Source organism: Hirundo rustica, chromosome 2 (assembly GCF_015227805.2).
Source record: "Hirundo rustica isolate bHirRus1 chromosome 2, bHirRus1.pri.v3, whole genome shotgun sequence".
NCBI classification, from domain to species: Eukaryota; Metazoa; Chordata; class Aves; order Passeriformes; family Hirundinidae; genus Hirundo; species Hirundo rustica.
This window is the reverse complement of record NC_053451.1, coordinates 42,372,874-42,392,126: the sequence shown is the minus strand read 5'-3', so window position 1 is coordinate 42,392,126 and position 19,253 is coordinate 42,372,874.

Genomic DNA, 19,253 nt, shown 5'->3' with positions numbered 1-19,253 from the left:
TCCCTCACTCCCCTTCCCTGTGCACTGAATGTCATAGTCCATGCCTTTCGAGGCACGTAGTATCTGAATACACTGTGTTCCTGCTGAGCCTCTGTATGCATCATATGTCTTGCTTAGAATAATGATCTGGCATTAACCATCTCTAGTCAGCTGGTCTGAATGTAGTACTCTGTGACTTTTTCACCTCAGGCCAGTGACACCACATAAAATGACTATATGGACTTATCACATTCTGTCAAGTATTCTTGGGATAATTATTCCAGTTCACACCATATGCATCACTGTATGACTGAAGATGCACAAATATTTTCAGGTTTTTGGTGTCATGATTAGTTTCTTTAATTATACAAAAAATATCAATTCCAAGGGGGAAAAAATGCAGTACAAATAATTCAAGGATACATCTATTATGTACCTGGGATTCAGCATTTCATTACTTAGGTACTTACATTACTCAGGCGAACAACCTAGAAAGTCAGTTCAGGGTAAATAAATACTACATACCTCCTCCTGTGAAGGTGGCTGTGTATGGTTAAAATGGATAAAATGTACAGCAAATATTTAGAAAACATATGGATACTGAAACTTTGTTACAATCAGTCCTTGATTGGCAGCCGAGGAGACAGATAAACTAGTTACTCTAGGTGCCCTCTTTAGTAAAGGAGAACAGAGTTTATCTAACCCTATATAATATATCTAAATAGGTCAATTGAATAAGTTGAGAGGACAGGAATAAAAGACTAGCAATAGAGCTGAAGTGCAAAAGTTCACCGGTTGGCATTTTCTCCCTGAAGTTTGGTGGATGAGACACTATTTCTAGGAGGGTGATATCCCTCATATACAGGTGGATCTTCCTGTGCATCCGTTTTGCCCATTTCATCATATCCTGTTGATTGACACCACCAAGCAGAGCTTGATCCATCCTCTTGGCACCCTCCCTTTGGATACCTGTATACATTGATGAAGTCCCTCTCAGTTGTCTCTTCTCGAGACTGAACTGGCCCAGCTCCCTCAGCCTGTCCTTCCTTGTAAGGGAGAAGCTCCAGACCACTCATCCTCTTTTTCACTGTTCAAGGAAAAGTCTTCCTTCCAAGATTCCTTTACTCTGTGCTCCTGGGTAAGAAATCTCTGAGGGTTGGTCTTGTCAGTGGATTAACACTGAATACATTCAGTAACTTTGACTCTCTGAGTACTCTGTTACCAGAATCCCACTCCATTTAGTAATGGGCCCGAATTACCATTTGTTTTCCTTTTGCTGTTGATGTATTTGAAAAAGCCCTTCTTCTTGTCCTTGACATCCTTGGCCAGATTTAATCACAGATAGACCTTGGCCTTCCTCATCTCATTTCTACTTACTCTCTCAATATTCATGTCAAGTGGCCTGATCCTTCTTCCATCTCCTGTCTATTTCTTGCTTATTCTTGGGTAATGAAAAGAGTTATTTATTCATCTACATGGGTCTCTTGCTCCCTTTGTTTATTTCTTGCTCAAGAGAATTGTTTTTGAGATTGGATAAAGTGATTCTTGAATATCAACCAGCTCTTTGACTCCTCTGCCCAGCAGAACCTGTCCCCATGGGATTTTTCCAAGAAGATCCCAGAAGAGGCTAAAACTAGTTTTTCTGAAGCCTGTGATTGTATCTTACTTGCTGCCATGCTTCCTCCTCGCACAATATTGAACTTCACAATCTTGTGGTTGCTGCAGTTACGGTTGCCCCCAACTTTAAATCTCTAGCAAGACCTTTATGTTTTGTTGAAGGCTGAGGAGCACACTCTCCTTCCTACTCCTGGCAGTTCCACTCCATAACTGGTCTTTCTCCCTTGTTCTATGGTGTTCACTTTCTTTTGAAGACTTTGATGACTGATTGCAGGAACCTTCTCTTGCAATTTTATAAGCAACATATCATTACCAGCAGTTGCAGAATCTCTAAAAAATATTTCCTCTCACAACTTAATGAGCCATTTTGCACATTTCCTCTGTTTTTGAGAAAGTCTTAATAACATTGAAATGAGAACAAAATTATAGAAATCTGTTCATGTTCTCCCATTGTTTTTAACACCTTTTTTTTGCTTTTATTTTTTTATCATTATCCAACTTTCCTGTTGCCACTCCCATCACAAAAATATCAGCCAGTGGGGCTAATCATTTTGCTAAGGGCTACAGGTCCAAAGTTTAAAATCTATGACAGCTGGTATAATCTGTGTACTGCTATGAAGTTTTAAAAAAACCCTGATTTGTAGCTCCAGAGAATAAAATTTCAACTTGATATAACACAGAAACAAACTGATAAATTAGTTGTAAAGCACAGAGCCATATCTCTAAAATATCTCTAACTCCTGCCTGGAAGTGTGTTTACTGGAAATAATTGCATAGTACCATACAATTGAAAACTTGACTTATGTAGGTGTGCAGTTCAGTGCAAACATTTTTTTAATACTCACGTTACAGAGTGCTGTTCTTGCTTAGATATGTCCATCTGAATATATTTTGCAGCATTGAAATTGTGTACTGCCCTCACTTGTGTTACTGTGAAGAAATGCTCACAGTAGACCAAGTTCTTAGGTATAGAGATTACTATCACCTTATCAATTTACCATTGGCATAGGTATGTTGTGAAATAACCAGAGAAGCCGTAATTAACAAGGCTGGTTGTTGCTGGCCCATGGATGACCCCATGCCAGAGGAGGTGGATACCTGAATGAGTCTGCGACCCTCTGGGAAGCCAGGACTCTCACAGGCTCCTGCAGGACTGGTGGACCCATGGACAGAGGAGCCCACACTGGAGCAGGTTTGCTGGCAATTCCTGTGATCCTGGGTGGGACAATGCTGGAACAGCTTGTTCCTGAAGGACTGCACCCCTGGAAGTGGTTCACCCTGGAGCAGTTCACTAAGAGTTGTATCTCATGAGAAGGACCCATGTTAAAATTCATGGAGGTCTGTCTGTCATGGAAGGGACTCGATGCTGGAGCAGAGGAAGAGTGTGAGGAGTCCTTCTGCTGAGGAGGAAGGAGTGGCAGAGACAACATGTCATGAGTTGACTGCAACCCCTGTTCCCCATCCCCCTGCACAGCTGAGGGAAGAAGGTAGAGAATTTGTGAGTGAAGCTGAGCCTGGGAAGAAGGGAGGGGTGGAGGAAAGTGGTTTTTTACAACTAATTTTTATTTCTCATTATCCTACTCCAACATGATTGGCAATAAATTAAACTCATTTCCCCAAGCTGAGATAGTCTGATGGTAACTGGTGAGTGATGTCTCCACTTTTTTGTTTCAAACAAGGGGCCTTTTTCCTATTTTTCCTCATTCTGTCTGCCTGGGAGGTTTCCAGCTACGGTCCACTCACCACAGATGTTTATATGTGCACAAAACTTGTTGCTTTTCTTCCAGAGACCACCAGTCTCTTCTTCAGAGCCCTGAGTGCATCAACCCTCTCCAACAACTTTTGGCTGTTTGAGCTCATGTACAGTGGCAGAAAGCGCAACACGTGGTTCTGGATGTGGAACAGCTGTGCGAAGAAAGCAAGCCTTAGTGAGGATGATCCTCCTTCCCACAGGAGCTGGGTTTAAGCTAAGACTCCGGCCCTTGGCTCCTGCCTGAGATGAATTCAGGGTGCCTGTTCCTGGCCACACACTGGGTGATGCAGGCCCCAACTCCAAACCACAGACTGATTTACTAGCTCCAGCTCAAATTTGCCTTTGTCACCATGGGTTTGACTGGTTATTGCAGAGCTGTGTCTGATCCTAATTATAATCACCAGGCCTGATCCTGATTGGGACTTTCCAGCTTGGGTTAATGGAGTTAGCTGATGATCTGGGTTCCAGGCTGTCTCCAGCTGCCAGTCCCCAGCCCTAATCCTGTTAGACATGGCTCCTGTAGTGCTTGGCTCCTGATTCCCTGTCCCTCAGGGAGCAGCTGGCCCTCACTGTGTTCTTGTTTGTTCTTCATACCTCACGTTCCTTTTGTTTCCTACTCCCATAAATTGTCTCAGAAAGGTTTGGCTTGTGAATAGTGGAACGGCTTACTGACAGGTTGAAATAAAGCCTCACTGCTGTTCTTCCAGGCTCATTGGTCAGATCCTTGTGGGTGAAAGATTGATCACTTTCTGGTTGGTGGTGAGTTTTTCAGCATCCCCAAGGAGACATGTCATTTCCTAGTGCAGTCTCAGACAGGAGCTCTCTGCAAAGGGGTTTCTGAAATGTGAGTTTTCAAGACAAAAGTTTTCAACTACAATAAGCTTGCACAACTGCTTCCAGTCACATTTACAACTCTGCTGGTCCATCCTAGCCATTATTATTGTCAAATCTTCTGGATATATTCATGCCTGCATGTGCAATGCTTCCTGAGAAGGAAGATACTATAGAACTCCTCTTTGGTCTGTTTGACAACCCTTTGTGTAAGCTCAACAAGGGTGGTGTTGAATGCCGAATTTTTGAAGGAGCCTATCAAATGCAGAGGTTTTCCAGTGCAGAGTTATGAGGCACAGCCCTGTTTGTTACACTTATGTAGAAACTGGTGAACTTGAAACAGCTCCAAGGGCAAGAAATGTGCCTAATATGCTGGAACTATTGGACTAATTAGACATTGAACTTCTTCTCTGGACTCCCTCATATGGCTCAGAGAAGAGCATAAAATCTTCATTTCCCTTGTATTATTCATCATATCCACTCAAGTTGTTTTATAGGTTTAAAATAGCACTTTATTGAAATTTTGGTAAATGAACAGAAACAGGAGAGACTTCTAAAATTTCCACTGAACAACTCCCTGTGTGGCAATGAGAAGAAGCAGTGTTTGATCACAGGCCAACAGAATCTGCCTTTGACTTATCTATTGATAGACGTACCAAGATTATTCAGGCCACTGAAGCAGGCAAATAAAAATTACACTTTTTTCCTGGTCATTTTACAGTGTAAAAGAGAAGTCACAAAGAAGTTAGCTGCTCAAAAAGATTGTTATGCATTACAAGAGTTCTTTTACCTCTCTGTATTTAATTATTTTGAGAGGAGAGGGAAAGATGGCAAGAAAGCCACTGAAATAGGCAAAATCTGTCATGGTATTAATTAAAACAAAACAAAACAAAACAAAACAAAACAAACATTCCCAACAGAGAAAGTTCATAAAGCTTCCAGCTGTATCTCATAATCTTTGTGATTTTTGACATTCTTAAATAAACATTTATAAGTTTCAGCCATGGTTTTATAATCTGTTTTATTTTTTATAATTTTTTTTAATTACAGTCTGCATCATAAAGCTGGTTAAATCTATGTATATTTGTCTTTATTTATTATTGGCTATGTTCCTTTTTGTTATCATTTTGCCATAGATTCTCTATCCCACCTGCACCCAGGATACAGGTTACTTTCTTTCCTCTCCTGCCTGGTATTTGTTCCTGGTTTTGGTTGATGTTGCTCAAAATAAAGCTTCTGTTCAAAGAAGAGTATTGTACAGTACACACTTTTAATTTACCATATTCCGCTAGAGACTTTCAGCATTGCATTCTCTGTAATGTAAGTCAGATTTCGTTTGTCAGTTATGGTACAGGAGTTATTCTGGGGAAGTCCACCACAGAAGCTGTGATAAGAAATAATAAACCATGTCAAAGTCATACAGAAAAGGGTCTAATCAAATGTGACTTAAGAGAGTTTATATAGAATCTATTTTCACCTGGAGCTTGATGGGCTGACAGTAATGATTATATGTACTTGAGTGAAGAAAGGTTCCAAAGGGTGTGCTGTTATTCCACCTTGCCAGCTGAAATATGGTCAGAAGGGAGAAAAGATCACATATCTTTGAATTTATAAATAAAGTAAATAGTTTCTTATTAGCAGTTCAATCTTTTTCTCCAAATAACTCATGATCTTCTGTGTAAAACTGAAATTTTATGTAGTTGCAAAACAGAAGGTTTTTAGCATAAAATTTCTGTCAATTTATGGGCAGTTCTATCTACATTTTAACAGTAATGCCTGCTGAAATAAAGTCATGTGTAAAATTGCATGCAAAACCTCACCTTTAAATATTTTCCCCTTTTGGACTCTGGAGCAGTAACCTTGCCTCAATCTGCTTATGCTTGAGAGACTAGTTTAAGAGAAGGTTGTGGTTAAGACCTAGAAATCCCAGTAGATGTTTGTTTGGATTGTAGTTCTCTTAATGTGAGAGGTAGAGAAGTCTGTGGAACAGTACTTTATTTTGCCAGCCCCCAGAAACAAGCTTTATAGATGTGAATAAAAAACTACTAAATAAAATCTATAAGATCTGAGGATTATTAAAACCTAATGCGCAGATTTGGTCATTTGCTTCCAATCTTCCCTTTACTGATTCCATAATTTTATTGATTCCTTTTGTTGATTCCAGGGGACACACACTGGAGATGCACTATGTGTATCCATAACATTACAGACCAAGATCTTCCTTAGAAGATGTGTTTATGGTAGGACAGAGGACTTTCTTCACACAGTGAGCAAGAGGGTTCCAGGCCCCAGTGCCAATGTGCCTGGCGGGTGTCTGCTCTGAGTCTCTGTGGTCAGACAGAGGGAGTGACACCTTAAGTTTTAGCTTTCATGTTTTTCACATTCTGCGCTGCTTAGGTGTGGGTCTCAGCCTCATATTAAATGCTGGTGAGCTCTATTCACAGAGTACATAGACAAAACAAATCCTTTTCCTGCTGATGACCAAGGACAACTTTCAGGCCCAGAAGCATAAACAGCAGTGGTCTGAAGGGAGGAAAAAGAAGAATGAGTCCTCACAACCAGAAGCTGTAACTGGACAATTAAACCACAATATGCAAATGGACCAGAACTTATAAAAGTGTAAGATCTCACAGCTGGTCAGCCATTTTGTGGCCATTCTCAGTCAACCTTGGGGGTAGCCCTGGTCCTGCCAAGGTGGACGCTGGAGGCCTTTCAATAAATACCTACTTTTATACTCTAGCTCTGTCCAGTCTCTGTTTCAGGTCAGCCTTCCCAAGGCATCAGGAGGGCCAGCTGGGGGAAATTGAAGAGTTGTCTTATTTCAGAGCAAGCAAAGACTGTCAATGTTCCTGGGTTATGTGTGTGCAAGGCATGTGAGGTAGGGGAGGGAAGAGTTGCTAAGAAGATAGATTTAGAGAAACTGAAAAGGAGAGAGAACCCAGAAAAAGAAGCTCTGGAATCCATCCTTTGTGACTTAATGATAAAGATTCCCCTCTACCTCTGCTCTGGACAGTTGGATATATGTGATGGAAAAATCTGAATAAACTGGACTAAGGAGTAGAAAATCAGCTTCAATAGACCAGGAAAAGAGGGATTGCCTCCCTCAGCACTGGCAGTTGAAAGGTACAGCAGAAGCTGAAAATTCAATGTCTTGTGCTTTAGAGATTAGCCATCTACCCCTTCTACCCTTCCTTCAGTCTCATATATATTTATCACAGCTCCCATCTGATGCACAGACTCTCCCTGCCTTGTCCTAGAAAATCCTGACAAGCTGCTAGAACATATTCTGACCTTAGCTACATTACGCTTGTAGAAATTTGTCTTGTAGAGGGGAGCTGAAAATGTTCAGGTTGCTGCTTAAAATTTTTATTTTTCCTGGAAAAAGGAAGAATTTTATTTTGGCTGAGGGCCAAGGCTGAAACACTTTCTGTCCTTGAGTAGGACTTTTTTAGAATGGTGAGAAAGAGGCAATGGCAGAATGAAAATACAGTTGCCTGGACACGTTCCTCTTGACTCTCAATGGAGTCTCCAAATCAACAATCCTGGAGGAGAAAATTAGATTATGTGGTGGTCATTTTTCTATTTTTTTAAAAATATTTTCTTTACCTGGCTGAGGAAAAACAAAGGTAGTTTCTCTTTCATTTAAAAACATTTTTTATAATTGCAGGACAGGTAATATTGTTAAGGGTTCAGTACTAAATTTTAAAGAAATTGTAGCTGTTACTTTATTCTTTTTTTGCTATAGATCTCAGTGCCTTATTGTAACTTACATCCTTGGATCTAGGATGTCATTACAGTGCTCTGATTTATCCACTGAACTTTTTATTGGGTTAACTTTTATGCCACATAAATATCCATTCCTTTAATGATATTATATGCTTGCCTGTCTGTGCATTTGGGAGCCAACAATAAAGCCATCATGTCCTGGAATCACCTTGGCTGCTTCTTGTTGCTGGAGCTGTTGTAAGGACCTAAAGAGCACTACTGCCTGTCTTAAACAGTGTCCAGGCCACAGAAGGCATCTGCTGTAAGAGAAGCAAGCATAGCAGGAACTGGAGATAAGCACAGAAAGGAGGAATTTTTGACAGCAAGGTGCTAATTCCAGGCCTGGTGGAGGTGAAATCTGGTTGGCGTGTGCCAGTTAATGCATAACAGGCTACAAAATAAAGCCAAGAGATCTCTGTTGCTACTGACTGGCATCAGTTGTGTGTAGCTGTCTGTACCCTTTCAGACTTTTCCTCTCACGGATCAAGCAGTTAAAGAAGACTGCCTAGGTTGGAAATGGATTTGTGGGGAGAGGGAATGTGTCAAGTGACCACAACCATGTCCTTAAAGAGGCCCAAGCACATATTATCTCTTATCTCTTTCCAATTTGTTCCAGACTTTTCTGTGATGAGGAATGTAGGGTAAAGTGGAGGAAAAAGCTCTTACATCAAAGCTCAGTGATCAAAACAAATACATGCTCATACTGTAATTTGTTTCTGATTTTTTATTTCTCTCTCCCAGCTTCAGCCTGCAACACTTCTTTTAATCACCAGATCCCTCTCTTAACCTAAAGGAAGAAGCTAGAGTCATCCCTTTACTTTGTTAAGACTATCTTTAGGAGCATAATTCATATTTAGGGCAGATGCCATTTCCACTTTATTGAAAACCAGATGGAAGCTAGAGGCTGCATTTTCCTTCCTGACCTTCTGCTGAAAAATGCTGTTCTCCAGGGGAGAACAAAGGAGAGAAAAGTTGTTCAAGATATCTCTGTATCAGCAGAGCTGTAATATCAAGTAAGATGCATTTAATAAATTGATAAAACCTGGTAATTTACACCCTTTAATGCTTACTTATTTTTCCAGTTTGTCATATATTTCTGGGTCTATAACATCTAAGAATGTTTTATTTTCAGTTGACATTTCATGATTCACGTGTATGAATATCTGAAATCCCAAAAGAATTGAAAGATATTATAAAAATATTAAATGAAATTCCAATGGGCTTGAGCTAATATTTATTCAGACTCCATGACCTTAGCACTTGGTAGAATGCCTTCCACTATTATCTCTGTTCTGCGCTTCACACCACAATCTGTAAGAACCAGAGGATGAGCTTCAGTTTGCTTGTGGCAAATACTGGCATGGTGACAAGGTATATGTGGTATCTGGCTTGTCAACAGCAGGCAGGGCCAGATTGACCTACAGATATGTCCCATAGTATCAAGAAAAGCAGTACTTGGTAATGTTTTCAGAGATGGTTTCAAATGAGTACTGGTAATCTTTCTCAGAGACAATAAACTATAGATCTTAAAATATGTTTTCAACAGGTTGCAAGATTCAAAGAGAGTAAGCTCAAAGTATATGGACAGAATAACAGTGCAGCTGATTGAATGCCCATGAACCAGTGGCATAAGAGAACCTACTGTAACTACACTGAACAAAATTAACTTGTGAATAAAAACACACCACATGATATAAAGAAAACATATCTGGTGCTTCAGTTATGGTATTACCCATATACTGCATGGTTTATAAATCTGTTTTTTTCTGCCTGAAGTTCCTATGAAAAAAAAAAAAAAAAAAAAACCACAATCATTTGCCCACAGATGAAGCAGGTTGCAGGGACTTGCTTCTATAAATTTTGGGTTGGGGTTGGAAAAGAAAAATGTTTCTATTTCTTGCACCTTCGAATTTGGTACCTTTGATAATTGCTGATAGGGTCAAAGTTGTGGATTTCATACTGAAAAAGAAATACTATGTGTTTCCGGAACACCTCTCCTTTTCTTCACTGATGTTTAGCTTATTTTTTCAGTATTAAGTATAAAACCTGAACTTTGCATATTGCTTAAACATAAATTTTCCTTCATTCTCTTGTTTGGGTCTCACTGTTTATATTTGTCCTTTCATTCATTTTCTCATACAAAATATAACCACAATCTTTTCACACATAATTGTATTTAAAGGTATTGTCTGTACCACAAACTGTCTTACAACTGGAAATACTGGACAGCTTTCTTGCCTGGGCTAGTGCTAAAATCAGCAGCTAGATTTTTTTTTTTTTTTTTTTTTTTTTTTTATCACTCTGTGTCAGATTTCTGTTCAGGGTAATGGGATTTATGACTAATTGCTTCTGGATCAGGCTTCTTTAACTGTTGATATTCACAGCCAGTTGCTGAAGTATGGTTGACAGATTAGACAGCAGGGCTGCCCTAGATTTTACTTTTTGTTTTTGGCTTCTTAAGGGAAGAGCCAACTGGATGAGCAGGGAAGTAGAAATGGACATAAATGATGGTCTTTTAAGTAAAATATAATGTAGGCAAATCTGAATTTCCTCCCTGGATTACCCACAGACTTCCATGGCACCTCTGAGAATCTTTTGAAACCCTTCTGTTCCCCATCACTCATGGTGTTTAAGGACATTTACATAGAACACAAGAAGCATTATGACACTGAATTTTAGTGTGCCTTGTTCTTCAAGAGGAAGATCTGTACAAGTATAAATGAACATGGAACTTTTATTCTCCTCAGAAAAAAAAAAAAAATAGAGGAGTGATCAATAAAGCTCTGATTTTCCACATTTGAGGTTGCATTGTCTTTATTAGATGTAAAGATATTTTCAGAATTTGTAAGGTTTGGAATAGCCAATATTTTGGAGGTCATCTGCTCCTAAAAGAGAGAACATTTAAAAATATTTTATATTTAACATGAATTAATAAAACTGATTCTTATGTCACTAGGTAAACTACTTAAGGGTGTGTGGAGGAGGCTGGAGAAGGAAGGTATACTCTGATTGCCCATTCAGTTCCACTCCTCCTCCTCCTCCTCCGCCTCCTCCTCCTCATCCTCCTCCTCCTTCCTCTTGATCCTCTTCCTCTTCTTCTTCCTCTTCTTCTTCCTCTTCTTCTTCTTCTTCTTCTTCTTCTTCTTCTTCTTCTTCTTCTTCTTCTTCTTCTTCTTCTTCTTCTACTTCTTCTTCTTCTCCTCCATTATGCTTTAGCATTGGCTAATATCTCTCTACTTCTTTTGAGTGAGATAGAAATGCAATTTAACTGATTTTTTTTGTTCCTTATTTTGTGTGCAGGGTTGAAGGAAAACATATAGAAAAGGGTAGCTTTTCCCCCTTAATAACATTACATCTCTTGTGATTAACTGCTGATATTTATTTAAGCAATATTTTAGCAATGTTACTGTTGAATGTCAAAAAGCATTGAAATCTGAGTCATACATTATATGGTAAGCTGTTCTATAGCTCTGTTATCCACAATGAATTCATGCCATTACATCTCTGTCATTTCGGCAACAGATGTTTTTTCTCAGTAAATGTAAGGTCATTAAGTAGTCAGATATTTGCCATCTAGTAACTCTGATGAAATTAAAGATCCCACAGTTTCACCACAGTAATAACAACTAACTTATTCAATTTTACAGTAGGATGTATGTGTGTCTTTCAATGCAGGACTTGAACAAGGCTGGAAGTGAAATATCTTTTTTGTGCTGAAGAGTATATCTTATCTTTTTGCAATAGTAAATGCTGGTTTTGATATCAGGATAATTTGTTTTTTTATATATCTCTGAATGCAGGCAGCCTCAAAGACTGGCTGTTTGCTTCTGTTTTGTATCTGCTTTCAAATTAAAGCAGTTTGTTAGGAGAAACTGCTCAGAGTGCCCAAATGGGAAAGAAGTGGCTGAATTTCATCCTTGAGTTAATCACTGAATTGCCCTGCAACTGTAGAAGAAGCAGTGAGGTGGATCCCACTGTGATGCTGAAAGAAGGTTCTCTAGTGACCTGAGCAGGAAAGCTGATACTCAGGAGTTCTCAGGCCTAACCAGAGGTCAAGTCTAAATACCATGTCGCCATGGAGCAAGAAAGTAATTTTCTCCTTTAGAAAAATGGGAATCTTAGACAAAGTCTAGGGCAAATGGAAATTTGTATTGTGAGATAAAGATATACGGACTGAAATTCACTATAAAACGCCTTCATAGTGCTCCCTTCAGTGTGACTGAGTTACATTACATTAGAACAATTACAACTCTGTCTGCTGCCATCTAATATCCATATAAGTGCTACTTAAAGAGAATTTAGAAATAGGGTTCTCTTTTTTTTGTCTTTCTTTCTTTGGATCTGCTAATTACTTAGCAACAGAGCTTCTGCCATTGCAGAAAATGAGGTCGGCAAGACAACATTCTGTAGTTATTTTGGCAGTTTATAAATGTTGCTTTTTAATGTTCACCCTCTTAAACACTTTTCTGCCCCCCAGCCTCAATAAAAATACATATTTAAGCCCTGGGTGTCTCTTTAAGAGTAAAGGTTTACTAGGATGAATGTCCCATAAGTCTGTTCCACTGGACTCCTACACACCTCCAGTCTTACTGGGGATCAAGGACAGCATCTGTAATGCAAAATAAATCTGTAATGTAAATACAAACCTGAAGCACTTCATAAACAGACATGGTTGTCAAAAAATCCTGAGTTTATCTACTTGTATTTTGATTTTTTTGCACAGTATCGAGGCTGAAGTATTTGACATACTAGTATTGAGAAAATATTTTACCTCTGACTCAAAGCCTCCACTGTAAATGGTCCCAAGTGGAAAGAACCTATCCTGCACCCTTATCTCTGCTTGGTGCACACAAGTAGTGCTAACAGGAGCTAGCAAGTCTGTTCAGGGGAATTAATTGCAGCCTTCCAATACCTGTAAAAAGAAAAAGGAAGACAGAGATTGTTTACAAAAGCATATAGTGACAGGACAAAGGGAATGGTTTCAAACCAAGAGAAAGTTAGGTCAGATAGTCAGAAAAAATTATTTTCTGTGTGGGTGGTGAAGAATTGGAACAGAACCTGTGGATGCCCCACCCCTGAGAGTGCTCAAGTCCAGGCTGGATGGGACTTCGGGCAGCCTGGTTTAGTGGAAGATATTCCTGTCCATGGCAGAGGGTTGCAACTAGATGATCTTTTAAGTCTCTCCCAACCCAGAGTATTCTATGGATCCATGATTCCATGATTTTGATATAATGATCGAGCTGCTGCCTGGTGTTAGGAGAGATCTTTGTAGAAAATATTACTTCTAGTTCAAAATTCACTCCTCAGATCCTGAGCTTTCATTGAAATTGCACAGAAACCTTAAGTTCATTGATTTATGTTGGATATGTTATTTCAAACATATTTATATTCCCTCGAACACATGTGGATGCATAACTATATAATCTTACTGACATCCTTGTAAATTCAGTTTGGTGCTAATAGACAAGCTGTGCTGTTTTCATGTCAATCATCATTATTACTGGTATGAAATGATAGGTTAGAAAAGTTGCATATCCTCTGTCTAACAGGAGCCAGGAGATGGCAATTTCAGAAGGAGGTGTAAAAAATTTTAAAAATAAAAAATAAGATCCTACATGCCAAATGATTTCCATAGTTACACCACTGAGCATTCAGTAAGATTCCACAGCTGTCATCAAGAACTAAAACTGGCCTGTACGATCTTTCTTACTGGTTGTGATGGGAGTGAAAGAAAGTGCTCTTGTTCTCCAGGTCTGTGAATTTTACACTGGCCACTAGTCTGAAACTTAACTAAAAAAAGAAAAAAATGCTATGAATGCTGTGTCCAAACGTAAAAATCCACCATGACTTAGAGGTATGATTTATAATCTCTCTATTATGACTGTCTAAGTCAGAACTCAGCGTGCTGGATTCCTCCTCTGTGGAAATTTACCTTGAGTATCTACTTCAAGTCATGTCATATATACACAATCAAGTCAAACTCACGTCCTTCTTAGTTTACACCCATTTAGGAAAGGGATTGCATTTTCTTCAATGTCTTTCTGATGGTACTTTAAGAAAAGCATTTCAAATTGGTATGGAAGCATATGGACAATTGAAGTTCATCACACTCATGGATATGATGTGTTCCAGGAGAGCTAGAAAATAACTGCATAGGTAGTTTTCATATCATCTAAATTTAACCATGTTTTTGTCTTTGCTTTCACATGCTTGTTAAAGGTAATGGAGAAAGACGGAGAGTAAGGAGAATAAACTGTACTATGGGAAAAAGTTTATCCGCATTAGTCACCTTCCGGATGCATGTAATTCTCTTCACTGAACTTGGAAGGAGATTAGAAGCTGGATTCATCTTTTCTAATACAAATCCTGCTGTTATATATACATGTCTACATTTCAGTTAGGCTTTCTGTGCAGTCAGAAGGGATAAATGGGTGTTTCTTCAAGCAATTCATCAAACACTGAAGTAGAGTCACAAGTAGGGTGAATGAATTTTTCTTTCTGTATAAGCACACTGGTTTTGGTGCTCTACACAGTTGAGATAACTACATAATAGGCATGCAAAGTCAGGTGAAATAGGAATTTCAGTGAAGCAGAAAGTAGATGACTTGTTTAAATGGAAGTCCTTATTCCATGGGAGATCAATTTTGTATGATCTCTTGAAGTTCCAGTTCACAGTCCATATTCCATACATAAGCAGGTTAATAATGTATATTTGCAACCTTTTCTTAACTCTTTTCACAATGCTAGTGCGATTACTGATGAATATCAGAACAGAGAGGTCTGAAAATACTTTAGAGAACGTTTATGGAAAGAAAATCCTATATTTGAATATGTGTAGTAGAAAAATAATACAATTAGGGAAGGCTATTTGAAAGTTCATCCCAGAAGGAAGGTGGTGAGTCCAAATTCCTGCTGTTATGTGTGTGCAAGCATAAGACCATGCAACACAAAGCAAAGAACCTTGCAACACGGATCTACTTTCCTTATGGGATGCAATCATAATGGGCCACAAAGCCCTTCATACCAGATGGGCACAATAAATATTATAGATTTGGGACTACTGTTTGGATGCCTTTTAAATGAGAAGTTCTAAATGGTAAAAGTTGGAGAGGATACAGTGGTGGCTAGGTTCTGTTTTTCACCCTCTTCTGATCAGGATAAGAAACTCTCTGAATTGTTGGAAGTCTTCTTCTTTCCTCACGGTGAAAACGGCCCATAGGCATAACACTGATGTGTTAGAGCCTAAGGAAAAGGGAGTATAAGCAACATTTTAAAAGCAGAAGATAGATAGCTAGAGTACATCTACAGTTTAATAACTAGATTTGTCTGTAATAAATTTCAGCCTTATTCTCTTTCCAAAGAGCAGGTTTCATGAGTCAAGACTTTGTTCCCACAGTATATTTTTAGGTACCCTCTTTAGAGAAAAAAAAATAAAAAATCACTCCAGTTAGTTCAAAATGCTGATCAAGGGCTTTCTTTTCATGTACAGAATGGAGTTTGATTTGTTGAGACTTTTACAGATATTTTGGCAGATGTATTAGAGGACATGAAATTCCTACCTTACATGTCTTTTGGATAATTTATTCTGTACATTACATTTTTGCACTCAAAATAAAGAAGAAGCTTTTTCTCAGATTTGCTCTTCTTAACATAACTTCCTCAAGATTTAAGAAATAACATTGCCCAACCAATGTCTGAAATCTGGCCAAATGAAATGTACCTAGACACCAGGATAGATTTTGCTTTTCTGGGCTTTCCTGTCAAAGACACTATTCTGAGGTTGGGGTGGGGTTGGGGTGGTGTGTTTGTTTGTTTTTTTTTGTTTGGGTTTTTGTTTGTTTGTTTGTTTGTTTTTGTTTTTAATGGAAAATGCATGCTAAAGGACTTATCTGTCTTAATTTCATTGAAAATATATCACTTATATTACTTTGATAGAAGGAAATATTCCTCCAGCATCAGATGATACTTCTCAGCATCTGGCTAACTGCTGTCAGAAATGAAGGTATAAAATTATTAACATAATGGATTGGCTTCAGAGGAATCCACAGCAGATTAAAGGATCCATAGCTTGGACATTGAAGAAATATCTCAAAACTTAATGTAGTGTATTCATATTTTCTATAAAGGGTTTCTGTTATTTTAATAGTATAGTTATTAATATTATAGCTCAATATATAGTTTTGAAAATTGTTAAAATTAGCAAAGACTTGCAACTTCATTGTGAAGCAATTAAATAAGACGTTTCAGTAGAAAGAGGACTAATGAACTGAAGCTACCTGAGTAGCTGTAGCCTGCCGTATTTTTCCCTGTACAGTTCGGCCTGCTGCATCTTCAGCACCTAGGAACACTGGGGAGCACAATGGCTTGTCTGGAAATTGCTCATCTCTATTCCCTACCAGCAATTGCCAGACATTGGTTTGCCAGATCCATTTGTTTCAAAATCCATGGTCACTCTCTTCAGGTAAAGATGGAGTGATACTGTGTGCAGGTGGGTTGTCTGATTCTTGGTGGACGTAGGCATCATTGTGCAGCAAATGAAACAACACTGGCGGAAACTGAACCATGGGAACTTCAGTTGGTCAGAGGAGCACATGGAACCAGAGACACACTTTTAGGGAGGCACTCCATGCTGAAGGAGGTAAGAACAGGCCCCAGGGGGCTGCTGCTCGGGGCCACCACTGTGTTAAACACACAAAAGGATAAAGCAGCAAACCCTGTTACAAACAGAGCAACAGGAAACCTGCTGTGCAGGGGCAGCCAAAACCACCACACGCACTCAGACTCCTGTGCTGCCCATCACCTCTTCAGAGTGCAAATGAAAGTTGGGGTGGGGAAGAGGGAGTACAGGGCAAGTGTTTGTGCTCTTTTACTTAATTTCTCAAATCAGCTATGAGAGATTTGTACTGGTTTGTCAATCAAATAACCAAAATGACCTGAACTAAGTTCTTTTGCCTTAAAAGGGTGTTTAAGTATATATCTGCAATGATCCAAGTAAATGTGATTATTCTTATAACAATAATTGAAATTAAAATATATTTACCCCTACTGAGAACTCCCAGTGATTTGAGAAACCTTAAGAAAAACCTGTTGAAATCTACTAGGGAATGGAATATTTCCTAGCACCTTTAGATTCTCTGGCATTACTGCTTTCACTTTACCTGCCATAGTGCCTGAAATCAAAACTTGTACTAGCACCAGGGGAAAAAGTGAAGGCACACAGTGTTATTTAAATATCAATAAGATCAGTGCAAGGCTCACAGGTTAGCTTCAGGTGTGAGTTTAATGAATTCAAGTTCAGGCAGATATTGGATTTGTAGATGGTAATAGAGACAGTCATGTGCGTCTCAAGGACTGCCACAATCCAGGAGGGCTTATGAAGTGCTTATGACATGCTGACTTGAAGGTGGAGAAAGCAGAGATCATAAAATGAATATGGACTCTGATTTCAAAGTCCTGACTAATGAAACCCTTGCAACTCTGCCATCCTACAGAGAAGCTAAAATCAGATGTGAGCTAAGTGCATGAAGGTGTTTACAGAAACTTGCTGCTCCTGATTGCTGTTCTCATGGGTGCTGCCCCCATTAAAAGATGTTTCACTCAAAGATTCTGCAGCACAGTGTCTGAATAAGAAGCAACCATTTTAGTAGTCTCTATAAACAGAGAAAAAAGTTGTTACACCAAAATTATTGTCTTCTCTTATGGAAATGGTTGCTTTGTTTTGTTTTGCTCAAACTGATCACGTTTTAGAATGTAAAGAACTTTGCCTAAGCACAGAACACTGATATAAACCCTAAGTAGAAGACAATGGGTCATATAAATGAAAAAGAAGTCCTTACAGAAATTTGGTAGATTTTCATGTATAAAATCAGCCCTTGTTTCTTCACAGAAAAGTGTATAAATACTGGAACTTATGTATCTTCAAACTATGTAAAATCAAACGATTGCAGTATGACAGACCATAGCATAAAACACTCCACCATGTTTCTCTGTAAAGCAGAACCATTTTTAGATGCAAAACTGATTAAAATCATTTTTTAGAGGAAAATTATTAAAATGTTTTCTTTTTCAGCTTTCCCACAAAAATGATCAAAAATTTTAGTTTACTCCTACTTCTAATTATCTTTGAGGTTCTATACAACTTGCCCAAGCCCTACTTGAAAAATGTATCCCATATTGCATTGATATCTCATTAGAAATTGCATTTTGTAGCTCTGCTTGCATTCAGTAATTCATTGTTTATGTGTCTGAGTATCATTTTCCTGTCAATTCAATATTACCTTATTATTTACCACATGGGTAGCTATCATGGGTCCTTTCCAGAGAAACTGAATTCCAGAGCACAACTCTGATTAACCAGTAGGAATTACATTTGTTACTTTTAGGTTCATGTCCTTTCGTATTATTCATGATTGCACTTTGCCAAATTATCTGATCAGTCTAATATAATCCCATAGCTACCTGTGATTCCACCATGCTTTGAAGTTATTGGAAAGTTTTACAAGTAAAAATTATATATTATATATATTAAAAAATCTGTATCTGGTCTCCATGTACTGATTTACTGTGATTTTCCACTTATATTTAATTTTTGCATATGTCATATGAATAATAAACCATATCACATAAAAATAATAACAATATTTTAAAAATTAGATTACAGAATCATAGGCTACTTTTAGTTGGAATGGACCTCTAGAGGCCACTGGAACTTTTTTTCCCCCAGAGTAAGGCCATAAGAAACAAGATTCCTCAGGGTAATATTCTATAAGAAAATTCATAGTTTCTCTGGGCAAGTAATTCCAGTATCTGACTACTTTCCTTGTGAGAAAATTTCTCCCAATATTCTCTAGAAATTTTCCCTTTTGTAAATTTTGTCTACTTACCGTACATATAGGAGAATAGTCCAGTTCTCATAAGATATCTACTGACAGCATCAGTTATAAACAACATCAGGAAACTAAAATATCAAATTTACACACTATGTAAGGCTCCAAGTTATTTAATCTGTAAGCAAAAGTACTATCATGTAGTCTGATGCTTCCACTTTGGCACTGGAATATTCTAGAGGAAAAAATCCAGTGCTAGAGAACCCAACCATATCTAAACCTGACATCTCATTAAAATATTATCTATCCCTCACAAGTTTAATTGTCACAAAGTCCTTTTCTTTTGTATAGCTTTTTCTCCTGAATTTTAATTTCAGAGGCAAATCAATTTTCCTTTTGCCCTACTTCGGTGATTTCATAACAGGATTGCACAATATCCTTTGCATGAGAGACATTGAAATTATTCAGGATTTGGATACTCT